At 46.8% G+C, this 18,340-nt stretch overlaps 1 protein-coding gene across 3 annotated transcripts in view; it reads left to right on the top strand.

Moving 5' to 3' along the window:
* RAB30 (RAB30, member RAS oncogene family) overlaps positions 143–18,340 on the top strand; it is a 40,912-nt gene continuing 22,714 nt past the window's right edge. The window contains exon 1 of one of the 3 annotated variants that reach the window (XM_021382411.1): positions 143–424. The gene's annotated coding sequence lies outside the window, so the exon portion shown is untranslated. Of the gene's footprint in view, positions 425–14,354; positions 14,461–18,340 lie in introns of those variants that run through there. The other 2 variants (XM_021382407.1, XM_021382419.1) reach the window with 2 other exon arrangements.

The following is an 18,340-nucleotide window of genomic DNA, read 5'->3' as shown; positions in this document are numbered from 1 at the left end:
ATCCTTTGCTCCATCCAATGGGAATGCAGCGCCTCAGCCTCTCGCCCCGCCCCCGCAGGCGAGAGGGTGATGTCATCGCCCGTTCATTGTGCTCGCGCTGCGCCGCCTCCCGCTGCCGCTGCCAGCGCCGGGCACGGCGGGGCTGCCCCAGTGCTGTACCAGCGCACCACGCCCCCCCCCCCCTTCCACCCCGAGGCTTCCTCGCACCGAACGCGCACCGGGAGCGGGAGGCGGCTGCACGCCGGGGTTCAGCGCCCTGCTGGGGGTGAGCGGGGCTGCCCTGCGCCCGGACCCGGGGGAGGCGGCAGCGCGGCGGGGGCTGCCCGGTGCCAACCCCCGGGGGGGACGCACCCGCCCGGCCCCGCTCTGCCCGGCTCCCGCCTCGTTTTACGGTCGTGGAGAGGGAGGAAAAATCCCAAACCAGGTGAGTGCCGCGCTCCTTTTAAAAAAAAAAAATAAAAATTAAGAACGTGTGGGATTTGGGGTGGGTTTTCGTTTGGGGTTGTTGAATTGTCCCCCCCCCCCCCCCTTCGCCTCCCCCTCCCCTTCAATGCGTTTGTCCGCACGGTGCATTGCCCAACGCGAGGAAGCGCTGCCGAGCGGGCTTGGAGGAAAAAAAAGAAAAAGGAAAAAAAATCCAGACTGAAGGAAGAAAGCCAAATTGAAGGCAAAAATCCACATTAGGGGAATAAAGCCAAATTTAGGGGGGAAAAAAAAAACAACAACGAATGACAGAAATAATTCGGCCGTGGAACGCTGCGCGTCCCGGGAGCGCCGGGGCGGGGATGGGGACGGGGCAGTGCCCCGCGTGTCCCCGCGCCGTGCGCCTGCGGAGAATGCCGTGATGTGATGATTGCTGTCTCCTGATTCCCCTCGTTTCGTGCTGCACTGAGACCGGGATGGAAGGGAAACACACAAACAAAAGGACCGACCTCTCAGAAAGTCGCACAAGGGGTTGTTTGTTTATTCGTTTATTTTTTTTCTAAGCATTTTTCTTTTTTGGGGGGTGGGGGGTGTTTTTAAGGTTTTTCTTTCTTTTTTTTTTTCTTTTTCTTTTTTTAAGGTTTCGGGGTCGGTGGTGCACGGTGCTGCAGGGTCCCCCTGCTCTGAGCCCTCTGCAGGAGGTTGGGGTCACGTCCCGGCTGCGTGCAGAGATTTCGGGTTCCGTTTCTGAGCTGCCCGATTCCTTATTCTAGTTTCCATGCTGTCAAACACAGCCTTTGCCCTGTTCATAAACGCGAGCAGGGCAGCTGTTTTAAACTTCTTAACAACTTTGTGCTCTGGCAGAACTCTGTTCTGCTGCATCCTCTTTGCTCTTTGTGAGATCTTCACTTGCACGTTGCTGTGTCGGTGCAAGATGCAAAGACACTTCCCCAGCATGGCACTCCATGGGGCTTTTCCCCTTCTCCAACCCCGCTGCTGCAAGGTCCTGGTTTTCCTTCCTTCCTCTCCAGTCCTGGCTCCGAGGAGAGGAACAGCAGCGTGTGGAGGAGTCGCCTTTGTTGTTTCATTTTTATTTTTCGAAACCATTTTTAACCATATTTATTTCCTGGAATGCCGGTTTCCTCTTTATTTTACAAGGGAGGGAGCTGGGAGCCTAATGCAGGGTTTCCCTTCCTGGCTGTAAGACTTCTCCTTTACAGCAGTGATTTCGTTGGCTGTGAAGGATGGCACTGGGAATGGAGTGACAACTTGAGAGCGTATCCCGGGAACTGCTCTGGGAAATGGTGCTGAGGATCTTGCAGGAAGGAGCAGAAGTCCGTGGTTTTGTGGTTTCGAAGTAATGACACTTCTGTGATGATGCTGATATTGGATGCTGCTTTTGTCTTTATTTGCACTTTTATCTTTACATAGATGCATTGGGAATGATGCTTGTTTTGTGAGTATCAGTTGAGTTTAGAAGGACTTGTAACAATGTTAACTTGTGTGCTGACATTTCGAGCTACTCAAGAAGCAGATTAGAGAAGTAGTGTAGAAATCTGTGCTCTAAGATGAATTTTGCTTTGCAGCACCAGAAACAAAAATGGACCAAAAGCTGCAAATCACTCAGGGGCTCAGTAATTCTGGGGCAAGCACAAAGCTGGGCTGAGGAGTTCCTTCCCTTTGAGTAACTGGAGTCAAATGGTTTCAAACTAAAAGAAGAGAGATTTCGATTGGATGTAAGGAAGAAGTTGTTTATAATAACGGTGGTGTGGCACTGGCACAGGTTGCACAGAGAGGTGGTGGATGCCCCATCCCTGGAGACACTGAAGGTCAGGCTGCATGGGCTCTGAGCACCTGATGGAGCTGCAGGTGTCCCTGTCCATTGCAGGGGGGTTGGACTGGATGGCCTTTAAGGGTCCCTTCCAACTCAAACAATTGTATGGATTTCCTAGCGAGGAATTGAGGTCTGAGGAGGCAGTGAGTTTCTGGAGGAGGAGGAGGTGGTGGAGGAGGGCTCTGTGCCAGAGGCTGAGCTTCACCACTGGGCATGGGCAGGGAAGGTGAGGGTTATGGAGCATTCCTCTGTTATGCTCCTTTTCTCCCCAGCCCCATAAAATGTAGACTCAAAGGACTGTAGGGGTTGGAAGGGACCTCTGGAGATCATTTGGTCTGAACGAGAAATCATACTAGCTGGGAATTGGATACACTCTCTAATTCTTAAAACATGTCATTTTTTTTTTTTTTTTGTTCTAGGGCAGGAGCAACAGTGTGAGTGCAAGCCTTGCTCTCGGCAAAGAGCGAGAAATGTGGCAGGGGCTGGTTTCTGCATTTTGCCAACAGCTCCAGGCAATAGGACAGGACAGCTAAGGATTCGTGGCAGTAGTGTGACCAGCGTGGCAGGAGCATGTGGGGAGGGTGCACCCAGCAGTGCTCAGGCTGTTGAAACCAGGAGGTTTGCATGGGTGCTTGCAGAGCTTGATAGCCAGAGGTTTAGCAGACAGTAGAATCACCTTTTTTATTACAGGTGGATTTCCAGTGCTAAAACCATCCATGTGTGTAGATAGAGCTTGGGGCAGAGATGTGTTCTCCAGCCCAAGCTGGGCTGGTGCTAAGCATTACGTGACCTAAGGCAGCGTTTTGATTCACTCTTCAGCTCCTGTGATTTCATTTTGCAGCAAGACACTTAGCTTCCTTCCCTCCCATTGATTCTGTCAATAGCTGACTAACTCCTCGTGTTATTTTTAATGGCTCTCTTACAGTGTGAAACAGCTGGCCTGTCGTGTTTGTCGTGCTGACCCGGGGACTCTTGGCCATGGATTTAAATTGAGAGAGTTGGGTCAAATATTTCTCGGGTGCTAATATGCTGAATTAATTAGGGCAGAACAGGGCTTGAACGTGTCCCCTGTCGGTACTTAAACAGAATCTGCACTACCTGAAAGTATGTCACTGTTACAGTGGTTTTATAACTAATCTGTGCTCTTAAGCATTGGCTCTGAATGTAGGACAAAGGCAGGGTGTTAGCAAGATTTGTGTTGTAGTGTTATTTGATTTCACCTTGTGTAGATAAAAAATGATTAGAGAGCTCGTTGCATTGAGCTCTGGAGGGATATTGAGGCTGCAAACAGCTTGAGAGCTAATTGCTGTTTGTCACCTCACCTGAAGTTACTGCTCTCCCACTTCTTTCTGTGCAGAGAGGTGTGCTCTTCTCTAATAACTTCAGGCAAAATTTAAGCCACCTCCTTAAACTAACCTAGCTATAACTTTCCTGAGATAATTAGGGAACACTTGTACAAACAGAGGAAGAAACCTTTAGTAAGACTTTACATTGCTGAAGCTATGTAGAGTGTCACTAAAATCTGCTATGTTCTATTCAAGATCAGAGGATACCCTGTTTATTTTCTTTCCTTATAACAAAAATAACTTTTTTCCTTTTTTTTTTAAAGGCACTGCTGAAGTAGAAGTTAACTGTAGCACTTACGTATCTGAATAGTGTTTTCTTTTAGATCTTGAGATGAGGAAGGACAGGAAAAGTTGTGCTGGCATGATAACGGATGAGCTTGCACGTGGTTTCCCAAAAGGCTGTATCCTGCAGAGTGAGTTTAGAAGGGGAAGTAAAAAAAAAAAATGTTAGAGGTGCCAAAGTGTGCAGGAGTCAAGCCGTGCCTGGGGGACCCAGTCCTGCTGGAGGTGCTGGACACAGGGAGGAACATGATGCAGAGCCCCAGCAGCCCAACCCGTGGCTGCACTGGGCTGCTCCTCATCTGCCAAGAAGTCACAGAGAACTGAATTGTGCTGTTTGATTTGCATGCACCGATAGGGAAGGGGCTGCTAATGATGTAGGGGAAAAAGAATGACGTGTGTCTGATGAGCAAGTCCTGCTCTGCTCTGCGCTGGGTCAGTCTGAAGACACGTGGAATTGCCAAGCCCTCTGGTCTTTCTAGCAGTCGCCCTTCTGCTCCAAATACCCGTTCATCCGTGGGTACAAAAGTGATGGGAAGTGTGGAAAAAGCTGTGCAGGACTTAGATCGGTTTTGGAGGTGAATGCCAGCGTTCAGATTTCCAGATGATCAAAGCCCAAGTGGAAGGGATTGCTGCGATTAGAAAGGAAGTCATGCTTCCAGCTGCCCAGATTTTGGTTTTGCCGTATTGTGAAGCGTGCTTTCAGTCATGAAAAGCGGACTTGAAAAATAATCATTAGCACTTCTCTGTGATTTAAATTTCATTGCCTGAACTCAGAGGGATGGCAAATAGATCAGTCAATGCTTTTTATCTAACAAGTTCTTAAAGGGAGCCAGCTTCGTTTCTAATTAGTGAGAGGTTCTCTGCAGGGCCATCTTCTGTGCTTCCAGGCCCTGATATATGGGGTGTTCATGAATGTTGTGGATGCAGCACTGGGAATATTTATTTCGAATAACTTCCTTTCTTAAAAACATGCTGAGACAAACCTGTGTACACAACTTATTTCTTGGACAACCTGATTTCCTGTTAATGACCTCAAAAAATCCAGTGAGAGGTCTCCACGCTGCAAACAGAGCTCTTTGCTGCCTTATTTTCCTGTTGCTTTCTGATAACGGGAGGGAATTTTAAATTCCACCTTCCCTAATGCTGGAGGCTGGGGATTTATTGTAATGGCGTCTGAACCTGATCACCAGAGAGAGGAGGAGCCTGCCACTGAAAGTAGTCCTGTTTGGTTCGTGCTCTGTAGGTATTAATTAAAATACCTGAACAGTAAATGCAGGCTCAGGAAAGCTTTCATGGTTTATTTGGTATTCCCCTGAGATCCTCGAGAGAAATGGGATTACTCCGTTCTGAGATGAATAAAATATTTGGATGTGAGACTCAGGTGGCCTCTCTCCGTTGCTCTGAAGTTACCATGAGAACATTTGTTCATTTTTGAGACAGAGGTTAAGAGACATAACAGCCTTTTTATTCTGGCGTCTCCCCTGAAGTCCGTGGTGTGTCGCATCCTGGGGAGTGTCAACTCTGATAAACCTGTGGTAATGAACTCAATTAAAACCCCAACAAAGACAGAAGTGATCTGTAGCTTGCACAGGGGCAGGCTCCGGGCTCCTGAGGACCCTGGGGGAGCCTGCTCCCAGTGCTTGGATTCATGGGCTGCACAGCCCGTAATAAAGATGGGCAGCGGCAAGTTTGTAGGCTGGAGGTTCAACCTGTGCGGTAACGCCTTCGAGCTCTGCTCCTCCTCTCTGCAATCTCTCTGGTTCTGTGGCATGAATACAGAAAAGAGATTCCACTACAAAGGGGCAATTTTTACACTTAGCAGCAAATTCCATGTTTTCTATCCCAAACCTGCTCGGGTGAAGTCAGTATCCATACCATCCCCAGTTCCTCCAGCCCTGCAGGCAGTAGCTGTCTCCCATACTGTAGCCAACAGAGTTTTGCATTGCCCTGTAACTTTTTAGGTATGCATCTGATAAGACAGATCCAGATACAGGCAGATACAGACATCCAGCTGTAAATATTTATTCCAGGCCCCGTTCTGTGGTTATGGGGTGCATGGAAAAAAATCCTGTGGAAGTTGTATCTGAGTTGCATGTACCAGGAGCCTGAAACGGCAGAAGCGAGGCTGGTGCCTGGTTTCTCTATTGCATTTGTCCTTGTTCTGAACAATTTGTTCCTTCTAAACAGGGAACCGTGCCCATTTTCTTCCAGGCAGCAGTATTCACATTTCGAAAATATGGTAGTAGCGTTTTGCTCAAATAGATGGATGTGTGTGTGTGCGTGCACGTCAAAACCCCTCAAATAATGTCGGATTTCTGTTAACTCTTTTATTTCAGCAGCCAAATGGGAAGTGTGGAGTATGAGCTCTTCAGGCTAGTGAGTTTGTGGTCGACTTATTTATGAGAGAGAAGCATGAGTGTGTGGCTTGATTGGAAAATGCTCTGCGGTGCCTGTAGGAATGAGGTTTCTTGTGCTCTTCGGTGCTGCCAAGTGCTGACCATCTCCCCTATGAATGTGGCAAGTATTTGGTGCAGGATCCAACCCTACATTCTGTTCTCATCTACCCCCCTGAAAAACTGGGAAGCTAAGTTAGTTATATCCACGCTGTGATCCTTAGGTAATCCTCAGTATTCCCCTTGTGCTTGTAGATCCTGGAAGCTAATTGTATTAATGAAAGTTTTCTTAATTAGGAAATCTTTTTCTTTTGTTTATATATGTATTTATATTATTGTGTGCTATTTAAGTCTATTATTTATGTACGTATTAAGTGTATTTTACGTAGTTCTGCTGCCTCAGTCCTGCAGAAAAGCCGTGTCTCATTGCATTTGCACTTGGCTGTGCACATAGTCAGTCCCCATGATGGGGACCAACCCTGTCTTGCTGGGATGGGGGATGCTTACAGCTCCTCATGGAGTTGCTGCACTGTTGTGCTTCCACCATTAATAACTTGGTCTCACACATCATAAGCCTTCAGTCTCTTGTCAGTGGCCATCCCATTTATATTGGTGTTGTCTCTAACCTGTTGTGCAGCTGGATTAGGAAACTACTTGTATAAAGACAATCTTAATTTTTTTCCTATTTTTTTGATATTTTTGCTAAGTTGGCTTTCTTGGAACAGTGTCTGCAGACCAATTCATTTTGCAGCCATGCAGGTGCTTAGCTGGTATTCAATTTTAAAAGGTCTCCTCTATTTAGAAATTCACAGAACCAGAGGATATCTCAAATTGAAAGGGTCCCACAAGGATCATCAAGCTTCTCGTCCCCTCAGTCTGTGCATACAGCCAGGATTGCCCCATCCCAGGTGCAGAATCCAGCACTTGCTCTCATCAAACTGAAGAAATTCAGAATAAATTGAGCATTGATGTCCATGGCTAAATAACCAAGGAGCGCGTTCACTGCGGGCTGAGCCTAATCCTGTGCGAGTAAAGGAGGCTGATTGTGAAATAAATATGAAATAAAGTGTCTCATTAAATTGTGCAGTTTTACTAAAGCTGTCGCCACGGGGAGGAAAAACCTGGCATGAATTCATGTTTGTTTGCTTCAGCTGTCAGTCAGCACGGCACTGAGCTTGCTGCATCCGTTTGCAGAGTGGCCGTCAGTGCCCAGGACATCCCGCTTCAATGTCAAACTCCTTGCCGAAAAATGTGTGAAACTGCATGAAAAGTGGTTTCCATCGCCTTAACGCATCTGTCACGATATTCCTTATTTTGCTTGGTGACATCAGTTCTTGGAGATGCTGGAATGCTGTGAAAAATATCTCCTGTTCAGTGTTGGGTGGTGCATAGTTAATGCACTTACTTATGTCCGTATCTGATAGTGTGGAGGGTTGGTCCTGAACCTCCATGCTGCGACTTAAGGCCGTTCCCTCTCATCCTATCACTGTTAGCTGGGAGAAGAGGCTGACCCCCACCTTGCTATGCTCTCCTCTCAGGGCACTGTAGAGTGTGATAAGGTCTCCCCTGAGCCTCCTTCAAAATTCCAGATCTTTGGGTAAGACTTTTTGCTGTCAGCCCCTACTTTGTACTGTGAGAATCTGAATTAGCTGCAGCTTGCTGGTGCTGTGGTAGTAAAAGTAAGCGGTGCTGTACCTAGGGGCAGGGAACAATGTTAGTGATTTAGGGAATGAAGTGTCTTTAGTTTCACTGCAAAGCAGTCTGTATATTGTTTGCAGTTTTCCCTAAAAGGTCTTTGCAGGCAAAACAATTGAGTTCTGCATCTACCTGCTTGGTGATTGAAGGCAAGGCGCTCCCAAACTTTGTCTCCTGGTTGCCTCCATCTGTAAAATGGAGATAACCTCAGAGGGATGCCTTGAATATTCATCAGTGATTTATTGTACGCTACTGATGAAAAGTGTTACGGGCGATGCTAATGAAGCTTTGAGCTCAGCCTCTGGTGCACATTGATCGGTGTTTCAGACATCTTCAGTCTCTGCACTGAGCACTAGCAAATTCTGAACTGGGCTTAGTCCGTAGATGACAACGATAACTCCAGTTTATGCGGGGCTTTTCCTTTGGAAGAACTCCAAAGAATTTTATGAAGTGTTATGCGAGCTCTGGGCTGCGTGATGGGTTTTGTAATGCATTCGGCAGCAGTGTGTGAGAGAAGAGGAAGAGAGAAATAACGCCGTGTGTGGTGAGGACAGCGCAAGCAGGTGGGTAAGGAGTCAAGCTATCACTGGCAGAGCTGTGGCTTGGCTTTGAGGCGATCTGGGATTCCTAGAGCTCAAGTGACTGTCGTGCAAAATGCAGCGTGTTTCTTGTGGTCTCATTGCACTGCAGTCTGGGTTCAATCCCAGTCAAGCAGAAAGAGCACTCTTTGCTCTCAGGGGTTTCCTTCTTGCGGAGCATGTGCACTTCTGAAGATGGTCGTTCTAAAACTGTGGTACAGAAATGTGATTTCAGTGATTTCTCAGCCTAGATGACAGCACGCATCATGTCCTCTTCTTACAGAAGCAGAAGGCACAGTCACTTGGAGCTTGCTCTGTACATCCAAAAGAGCTGAAAGTACAGCCCAGAGAATTTACGCTCCAACTCAAATCCCATTAACTCTAAATCCTCTTAGGTGTCGTGAATCACTTTGCAGAGATGTTGGCTAAGGTTTGATTGGGTCTGCTCTCTGAATGATGGAGCATTGTCTTCTCTGAATCGTAGATGCCAAGGTTGGGTTGTCTGAAGGTGAATGTTGTTGTTGTTTGGGACCTACGCCGTCACTGGAGAGAGGTGGTGGATTCAGCAGTGCTCTGAGATGCTTACCTCATTCACAGATCAGATGGGGAATCTGGACCTTTTGTGAGACATTCTAGTTAGCTCCTCAAACATAGTTAAGAAGAAACTGCCACTGGGTGCAGTGTAATCTGCCAGAGTGGAATCACAAGTTACTGCTTTTAAAGACTTGACACAAGGTTCAAGCTGTCAAATCATTTGTTAAGGAGAGGTTCATCAGCTCTTGTATTCCCCATGTAAGAACACATTTCGAAGAGGTTTTGAGCACTTGGGCAAATATTGAAGCTTCAAGAACTCAGAATTGCTAAAAACCAACCTGGATAGGTTTGGAAAGTGGCTAATGCAAATTAGCAGCTACATCTGGAAGTTGTGACAGGAACACAGGGAAGAAACGTGTTGCTGCTGTGTGTGCTCTTGTTGGACAGGGACGGATGTCCTAAGCAACCAGACAGCTGCAGCCAAACAGGAATGGCAAGAGCCTGACCACCATCTTTACAGAGCACACACTAATTTGGCCTCATTCCTGCTTGCCTGTTGATCGCAAGACTTGTAGAAGTCGGGTGGTTCTTGTAATTTTTGCTGAAACAGTTTTTCCTTCGGAGCCATCTGATCCTGTTAGTTAGCCAGGCTACACGATTGCAAAAGACTGCTTTCCATATCAAAAGAGAAATAAAATGTGCATAACGCTTGAAGGAAAGGGGAGCTTGTTAAATTCAGGTGCTTGTTGGCAATGTTCAACCGCAGCTTACCTGGTGTGGAGGAGAGCTTACACTGTGTCATCTTTAGGCTTGGCCTGGGCAAGCCAGTGTTTCTGTTTGGAGCACCATCATCCCATGGCTAATGGAGACATCATTAGTTGATAAAGCGCAGTTTGAGGCTTGGCTTCCTGCCTGTGCCTCCCAGTTATATATGCATACACTGAACTTTGCAATAGAAACAAAGCACAAAGAGTAATTATAGCCTGCGGAGTGATTTTATATTTGGGGTATATTGTGTTGCTGGTAGTCTTAAAGCCTCTGAGTCATGTATTCTGGTCTTTCTAGGTACTTACTTATAACTCTCTACGTTCTATATTTTTGCTAAAGCCCACCCCTCATTAAATGTATGTATTGATGACAATCAATGGCTGTATTCATGTTTAGTCTAGTGCATTTTTCAACTTTAGGATCTTGTTCATTCATATTGCTGTAATTGATCCCTCCTAGAAGTACTCTGGTAATTAGAGGAGAGGCTGATTTGCAAGCATTACTGTGACACCTATAACCACCCTATCTTGTTTTGATCCTTTCATTGCCTACGCTTATGACTTTGTGTATCATCTCAAGTAGGACCTGCTGTTTGTGTGCAAAATGAAGGAGGGGCGTGAACTTCTCATTTGCATGTTAATGGAGCTTTGTCTGGGCACGTGTTATGGGGATTCAAGCCATGCTGTGCAGGAAAAGATAACATGTCCAGTACGTAAATAACTTTGATGGCTAGTAGTTCTGGCATTGCTAATAACGCGGGCCATTTTCTTCAATATTTCACATGGACCAAGGCAATTGATGTGATTTAGGAAGAGAATTATTATGGAAAATGCTTTCCCGTAACCACCATCCATCTGGAAGAGCTTGTAATTTGTGCGCCCTTTCGAAAGTGAGGATGTATTAATTGGGTCTTAATATGTGATGTAACACACAGAAACACATTGGAAAATATTGAAGCTCTGAATTCAGAGCTGAATTTCTCGTATGTAAGACATGCATGTTGCTGGGAACGTGGGTTGTTCTCAGTAACTGCACTGAAATGCGGATGCGCAGGTTATTTTGTGAAGTTAATTTGGCTTTGAGGGCTTTGTCTAAAACATTTTATCCTCAAACTTCTGGTTTTAGAAAGGAGCATCTGTCATTTTATCCTAACCCTGAAATGGTTCCCAGTGCTGCATGCCTCAGAGTGTGGCTGGGGTCATTTGTCCTCCTTCAGAGGACGAGCTCGTATAATGGCTGTTTTGACCATAGCTAGAAAAGTCACCGTACTCCCCATCACGCTTCTGCTTTTGTGTGGGAAGAAATCCCTCTGCACTGCCACAGAAATCCCTGTAAATATCAAAAATGCATCTTACATCACTTGTCTACATCGCTCATAACTCCCTGCTTTGCTGATGTCATCGAGAAGGTGAGTTGATGGTGAGTTCAAAGCTCATGGCTCAGTGTCTCAGCCTGCTGGAGCAGAGGACGTTCTGGGTCCTCTGTGCTTCAGACCCAGGGCAGAATAAATGGCTTGAGAGTAGTGACCTGACATTTCCACCTAGGAACAGCAGGCCTCAAGAAGGGAGCCTTGCCGCTTTAAATGCGGGGTGGTTCACCAGGCAGGACTTGCGTGCGTTATACTCTGTGCAAACACAAAATGTGGCTTCTACTGGGCAAAGCTCAACAGTTTCTGGTGGGTGACAACAGGTCATGGCCACAAATTCAGGGGACGAACTCATTTTGAGCAGCAGTGAGATCCTTGCAGCAGTCATAAATGAGCTGGAGAGAGGACAGCTTGTTGCAGAGGTCTGCCCATGCGCAACCATTCATGTATTGGGGATAATTGCTGGGATTTGTGTACGCTGGGCTGTGAAATCAATGTGAAAAGTAATAACATGGAGTAAGGGAACTAGTGGAAGGGAGAACAAAGGGAAGCCCTGAAGTTGCAAATGGAACATTGTCCTTTAACGTTATTTTTGTTGTTGTTGTTGAATGGATGCCGGTGATCCAAGATGAGATTTGTCAAGGCCAGAGAAGGGCAATCACAGTAACTGAGATGTCAGGGGATGCTGAATGGGATCAGTCCTTCATTTATTAATTTCTTTATTTTAAAAGGATTCCCTGATGTGCTTGGCGTGGAAGAGCTCTCTTACCAATGGAGTTTAAGCCAGTTCTCCAAATAAACAACCTAGGTGAGCAGCAAAGCTGCCAGTTGGTGAGGCTTTGGATGCAGAGGGTAGAACTGTCCTCTGGAGCAAAGGGAGCGGAGGTGGATGTTGACCATTTTAAGCTGGAGGAATACTATAGGTATCGTCAGCTTTTGGAGTTTCAGAGCTGCCTTAGCTATCCGGAGGTTTAACGTGTGTAGCACTAGAAGTACTGAGTGGCATGGGTTAGTGGGCATGGTGCTGATGGGTCAATGGTTGGACTAGATGACCTTAGTGGTCTTTTCCAACCTTAGTGAGTCTATTCTATGGTAAGTAGTATCTTTTCGATGTCTGCTGCTTGCAGAACATCACGTGAGAACAGAAAGCTTTTCCAGCGGGCTCCAAGAAAGGAAATGGCACTGGGATATGAGGGAAGGATGTAGGCAGCTGGGAGCAGCAGGATGTGACCTCTCTGCCTGGAGAAACAATGGAAGACCATGGAGGAAAAGCCAAGCTGCCACAGGTAACTCCTGTGTTCCAACACCTGAGGTGGGCAGGGAGAGAGGCAAGAAGAAATAATAACCTGCCTGGTGTTGGTATAAAAGTTTACTACTTGAAAGGGGCATTTCCTGAGTACAAAACCCGGAACTGCTTCCCAGAGAAAAATGCCTGCCCTGTTACACCTTTCTTGACAGTTGCAGAGCAAAGACAAGAATACATGTAGGGAGGATAACCCAAGGGCAGTGGGAGGCATGTGTCATGACTGCAGAATGAAAGACAGGAAAAAGTGCATAGATAGTTAAGAGCAAAGCTGAGTTGGGAGCAGCAGGGGGATGAGTCTGTAGAAGTGAAATAGTTCATTGAAGAGAGTGTGAGATTTGGATCTGGCTACGTGGAGGCTGCTCCCAAACGTCTGACCTTGGGCAAATGGCTTCATCTGTTACTTTTACCTATCTTGCTGGTGGGTACTGAGAGCTCTGAGGTGGAAAATAAAACTCACAAAGAGATTTTTTTTGTGGTGAGGAGGACAGCGAGGTCATCAGCCTGGCGTGGGTTACTGAGTGTTATCACCACACTGATTAGAAGTTACTCTTAATTATGAAGAAAGGGGAAAAACATACATGCTGTTTGTGCACAACCTGTTTGTTCTTTCAAATGTAAAGGATGTACTCGTGGGCACATATGCAGGATGGAAGGTGTACGCTCCTCACGTAAGTTAAATGCTGAGTGAAGGTTTTGAGTTGGACTCGATGAGTCTTACGGGTCCCTTCCAACTTGGGATATTCTGTGATTCTGAGTTGTAACTTGGACCTTTTAGATGGCTCTTCCACCATAATAGCCCTCCAAAACATCAATATATTCTTCCAAAGCAGAACTCCTTTTTATGATGTTGGGATCTGTACAGCCTTCTGTAGAGGCTGGTGTGAACAAAGCTTGCATTGTGCACGCTGCGATACAACCCAGCAGCGAGCATCCAAGGCGAGGACAACCTGAGGAGTGGGACAGGCACTGAAGCCACATGTGTAGAAGCTGTAACACTGCTCTTGTTTTCTGAAGTAACTGTGCTGGCATTCAAGTTACTTTCATGTTTGACTTGCTGGCTGTTGTAAAAACGTGATGAATGAATAATTTAACCACAGTGCCATATTATATTGTTGGTTTTGGCTTCCTGCGTGCTCATCACGGCAAAGATCTAGATCTGTTCTGAAATTGCTTTTGTGCTAAGGGTGACGGGGATGATGTTCATAATTGTGCTTGAGCTCTGCTGACTTTGGGCAGACACAAGGTGACACAGACCTGCTCCAAAGAGCAGACAGCATCCTCACTGCCTTCTCAGGAAATGTACGAGCAAACGGCGCTTTCTGTCACCTTCATCATCTGCAGCTTCAGTAATTGTACCTGGGAGGCCTCCCTCTGCACTAACCCAGTTTTGTGGAGGAGAAGGGAGGCTGTAGGTTGCCAAGAGAAGAAACTTGGAGCGATTTCAGTGAGCACCCGGGGCTGCCAGCTTCTGCCCTGCGCAGCGCATGGGGCCTCTGCGGAGCGGCAGCAACCAATGTAGCAGCTTCGTGAGCACGCAGTGGAATCTTGGATTTCTTCACTGGAAATGAAGTTCTCCATTCCAAAGGCTACAAAAAGCCTTTTTATTTTTTTTTTCCTCCTCCTTCTGATGCGGAGCGCTTGTGTTTTGCCATAAGCCAACCTACATTTCTGTGCCAAAATGGCGCTTAAACCCGTCTCCTTGTTTTGCACCACAAATGGGATACTTGATGCCTAATGCCTGAATGTCCATGGTTGCTTGGGATTGTTTTGTGCTTTTGACAGCAAACCAAAAACCTGTCGGTGAGATAAAAGCATGTATTTCATTACAGATGCATGGCTTGGCTGTAGGATGTGGTGACTCCTGTAATGGCTGGCACCAAGGTTTGCGCTCCAGCCCTAGTTGTGCTCAGCTGAAGTCAGATTCCCAAATACGAGGTACAGTTTCAGCAGAATACGTGTCTGCTTTGTACTTTTAGCAAAGGTGCATTTTCTGACTTTCCGCAGAGGTGATCCAAAAGCTCTTGCTCTTGTGCAGGTGTTGGATGTGTCGATCCAGGCTTAGGATGGCTTTTGCCAACTCATCCTTGCCACTGTCCCTTCCTGGCTGCGTTTCTTCTGCCCTCGTTGTGCTGTCCCAGACTCACGGTGCTCCAGCAGCCTCTTCAGGGCATCTTTATCATAGAATCATTAAGGTTGGAAAAGACTGCTAAGATCATCTAGTCCAACCGTTGAACCACTCCCACCGTGCCCACTGACCGTGTCCCTCAGTGCCACATCTCCACGGTTCTTGAACAGCTCCAGGGATGGTGACTCCACCACTCCCTGGGCAGCCTGTGCCAATGCATTATTGCTCTTTCTAAGGAATGTTTCCTACTATCCAACCTAAACCTCCCCTGGCACAACTTAAGGCCATTCCCTCTCATCCTAGGTCCACCCTGATCCTTCTGCATTTCTAATTTTTTTTTATATATCCTCTTTTTTATAGCCAAAATTGCCTTACAGTTTCTTTCCACCACTTTTTTTTCCTTTTAAACCTAGATTTTATACCTAAAACATATTTATTTTCCCCATAATCTGTAGCAATTCCAGGTACTTCCAGCTAAGCAAATACCACAGTCCAGATGAACCCAATTTTGCAAGCTTTTGTTACTGTTTGCTTTTGCTTTTTGTCATGCATGCATCCAGTTCTTCAAGCTGGCTACATTTCAGTTGTTCCATATGTGACTATTGCAAGGACACTGAGGTGCTTGTGCTAAAAAGGAGCACCAATGCACATGGTGAAGATGACAGTCTTGAAAATAGCAGGCGTTTGGGCTCATCCCTTGGAGGAAAGCTGGATGGAAAAGCAAAGGAGTTTGGAAAGGTGGCTCAAGGCTGGAATGTGCTTGTTCTCAAGCAATTGGCTGACTGCAGTGCATATGTGGAAGTCTTTGCAAACTGTCTGAAAAGAGAAATTGGAGAAAAGAACAAACACTGACTTTGTAAATCTGCCTTCAAACTTCAGTCTTAAGGTGATGCTTCTGCAAAAGTCCCTCACCCAGAGCTTTGCTGAGCGGTCTCCCTGTGAAACGCTGCGAGGGAAAACTGTTTCACTAAATGAAAATGCCTTATGTTCAGTTTTGAGTTGCAATTGTTGTCATTGGGTAGTCTGCTCATCTGTTAAAGAACAAATGGTGTCAGTCCAAATAATTTGATATCAAGTTAGGGAACGGCGAGGAAGGAACAAATGGGAGATGTTACATACCCACACAGCGGCACAAGCACAGTCTGTTCATCTCATGCCGTTTCCTCTGACAAGCTGTATCCTAAAGAAAAATGTCAAAGTCTGTGTGCATTTAAGAAGCTGATAATGCTGGATTTTTTGTAAGCAAAACACACTTTTCTTTTGGCAGCGTGTCAAGATCTTGAGCCCTGAATGTAACTAGCTGGCAGTGGCCTCAGGGCAAAGTCTCCCAGCCAGAATGAAAGACTTTTGCTCTGCCGCATTTTTAAAGAAGAAAAAATTGTCTGGTGCCCCCTCCAGTGCAGCGATTTTCAGAGAATTTTTCTTGCTTGGAATCATAGAACCATTAAGACTGGAGAGAGCGCTAAGATCATCCAGTCCAACCATCCACCCACCACCACCATGCCCACTAAACCATGTGCCGCGGTGACACATCTGTGCACTTCTTGAACACCTCCAGGGACAGTGACTCCACCACCTCCCTGGGCAGCCTGTGCCAATGCATCACCACTCTTTCTGAGAAGGCCCCTGCTTTCTCCCTTGCCATCTCTCCCAGCATCCGCCCACTCGTGCAGCATTTCAGAAATGCTCTGTACTCTAAAATGCCAGAGGGTAGCAGTCATTGCAGGGCAAGATGCTGTGATACTCAAGGGGTACCCTGCCCTGAAAGCCCTGTTCTCTGTGCTTTTGGCTTATTTTCTGGGTAAAAGAGCCAAGCCTCTTGTTGTGGGTTGTGGTTGGAATTCCAACAGCTTGGGCAACCTCAGCGGAGCGGGTAAGGGTTAACGTGTGAGGCTTTTGTGTTGCAATACAGTGTTTCTGAGATGAAAAGTTGTGGAAATCTGCTTATCCCATCGTGGGTGCAAAGTAATCTCCTTTTGATGCATTCATACCACGGGGTCTGAGTTGCAGTCCCGTAAGCACAGCTTGTCCCCACAGAGGAGGAAGATGAGGAATCTCCTGCCCCATTTACAAAAGATAAAGGATCCAAACTAGTTGTTCTAGGCCCTGGACAACCTGATGTAGCGCCTGATTTAGCGGTTGGCAGCTCTACCTGTGGCCGAAGGGTTGGAACTGGATGATCTTTGAAGTCCCTTCCATTCCAATCCATTCTGTGATTCCAGCTGTCTTTGTCACATCCTGTTGCCTTTAGCTAATTTGCACTCCTGATCACAGCAGAGCTTTGAGGTGATGCCCACTGCGTTGCTCGCCTGTGGCTCTTGCATGCACAGTGACTTGGAGCGTGACACTGCAGTTTTGTACCCATTCGCTTTTTGGGGAGCTTGTGTTTTCCATTAGGGAAGGGGCTGCTTTGCAGTGAGCCATGTGTGCATTGTGCAGCTTCTTCAGTCCCAGCGGATGGGGGTGGGAAATGTGGCAGGAAAGAGCCTGGCGCACAGAGGAGCATCACTTCCAGCAGCTTACAACAAACATAGCCCCTTAGGGTCCTGTTGTTCCTCCCAGACAAAGGGCTGGAGCAGAGTGCAGAGGAAGGCTTACAGGAGGGGAAGGGCTGTGAATAAAACGGGCAGAAGAAGCTGTGGTGGTGAAAGGGGTGATGGAGAGCAGCAAGCACAGCTGGAAGGAGCCAGCTCTTGGGTGCCTGCTCCTGAAGTTCCAGCCAGAGGAGCTCCCACCTCTGCTCAGTAATTCTGCTCTGATAAGATGTGTGCGCTGCTGGCGGTGCAGGGTTTGCTGCGTGCCTGTGTTCATGAGCAGTTTCTAGGAAAACACTCCCTTCTAGCCATGAAAAAAGGCATTTTTGTTGTTTCCTTTCCTCCAAAACACACAAGTCAGAGAGTCGGGGATTTTCTTTTGCCATGACAACCAATGAAACTGCAGAGCTATGTGATTTCTTTATCCCTCCTATGATTAATTTTTTTTTTAAAGCCACGTTGCTGACTGAGTTGGGAAACATCAGGTGGTATTTGTTTTTCTCATGTAGATTAGGCAGCATTTTATTGCATGTTTGCTTGGGAGCCAGAGAAAGCTGGGGACATTGATACTTCCATGACTCATAGAATGATAGAATATCCCAAGCTGGAAAGGCACCCATAAGGATCACCGAGTGCCAGCATTTATCCTCTCTCTAAAAAATTGCTATCTTCTGCTCAGGAATTTCCCCAGGGTGCCAAATAGAGATTCAACACCAAAAAAAACCCGACAACACAGCGCACAAAAAAATATCCCCCGGGGCTGCTCTGTTGCTAAGGAATAGAGATAAATGGTCACACACACGGAGCTGATGTGCCACCCAGCATCTCCGTGGCTGTGGCAGTGTGTTGGTGCGGGCTCTGTCACTGGGCAGTGGCAGCACTTCCCAGGCTGCAAGCATCACGTGGGCATCGGTGCCTGCAGAGGGCTGCCTGCCGTTTGCTGCAGGTAATGAAAGAATTTTTCTGCTTCCTAATGTTAGCTCCACAGAGGTCATAACTTCAGTGGGTTGCTGCTAGGAGATCGGGATCAGGAAAGGATGGTTTCTAAATTTTTAGGTTGATTTTTCTATGTAGCTCAGCAGTATCTCTCTTGGAGTAGCCCCGAGAGATCGTGTGTGATGGAAATAAACCACGGAGCAAAGGGAATGCACGTGCT

Source organism: Numida meleagris, chromosome 1, assembly GCF_002078875.1.
Source record: "Numida meleagris isolate 19003 breed g44 Domestic line chromosome 1, NumMel1.0, whole genome shotgun sequence".
NCBI lineage: Eukaryota > Metazoa > Chordata > Aves > Galliformes > Numididae > Numida > Numida meleagris.
Note: the sequence above shows the minus strand (reverse complement) of the source record. Positions and strands in the feature narration are given on the sequence as shown.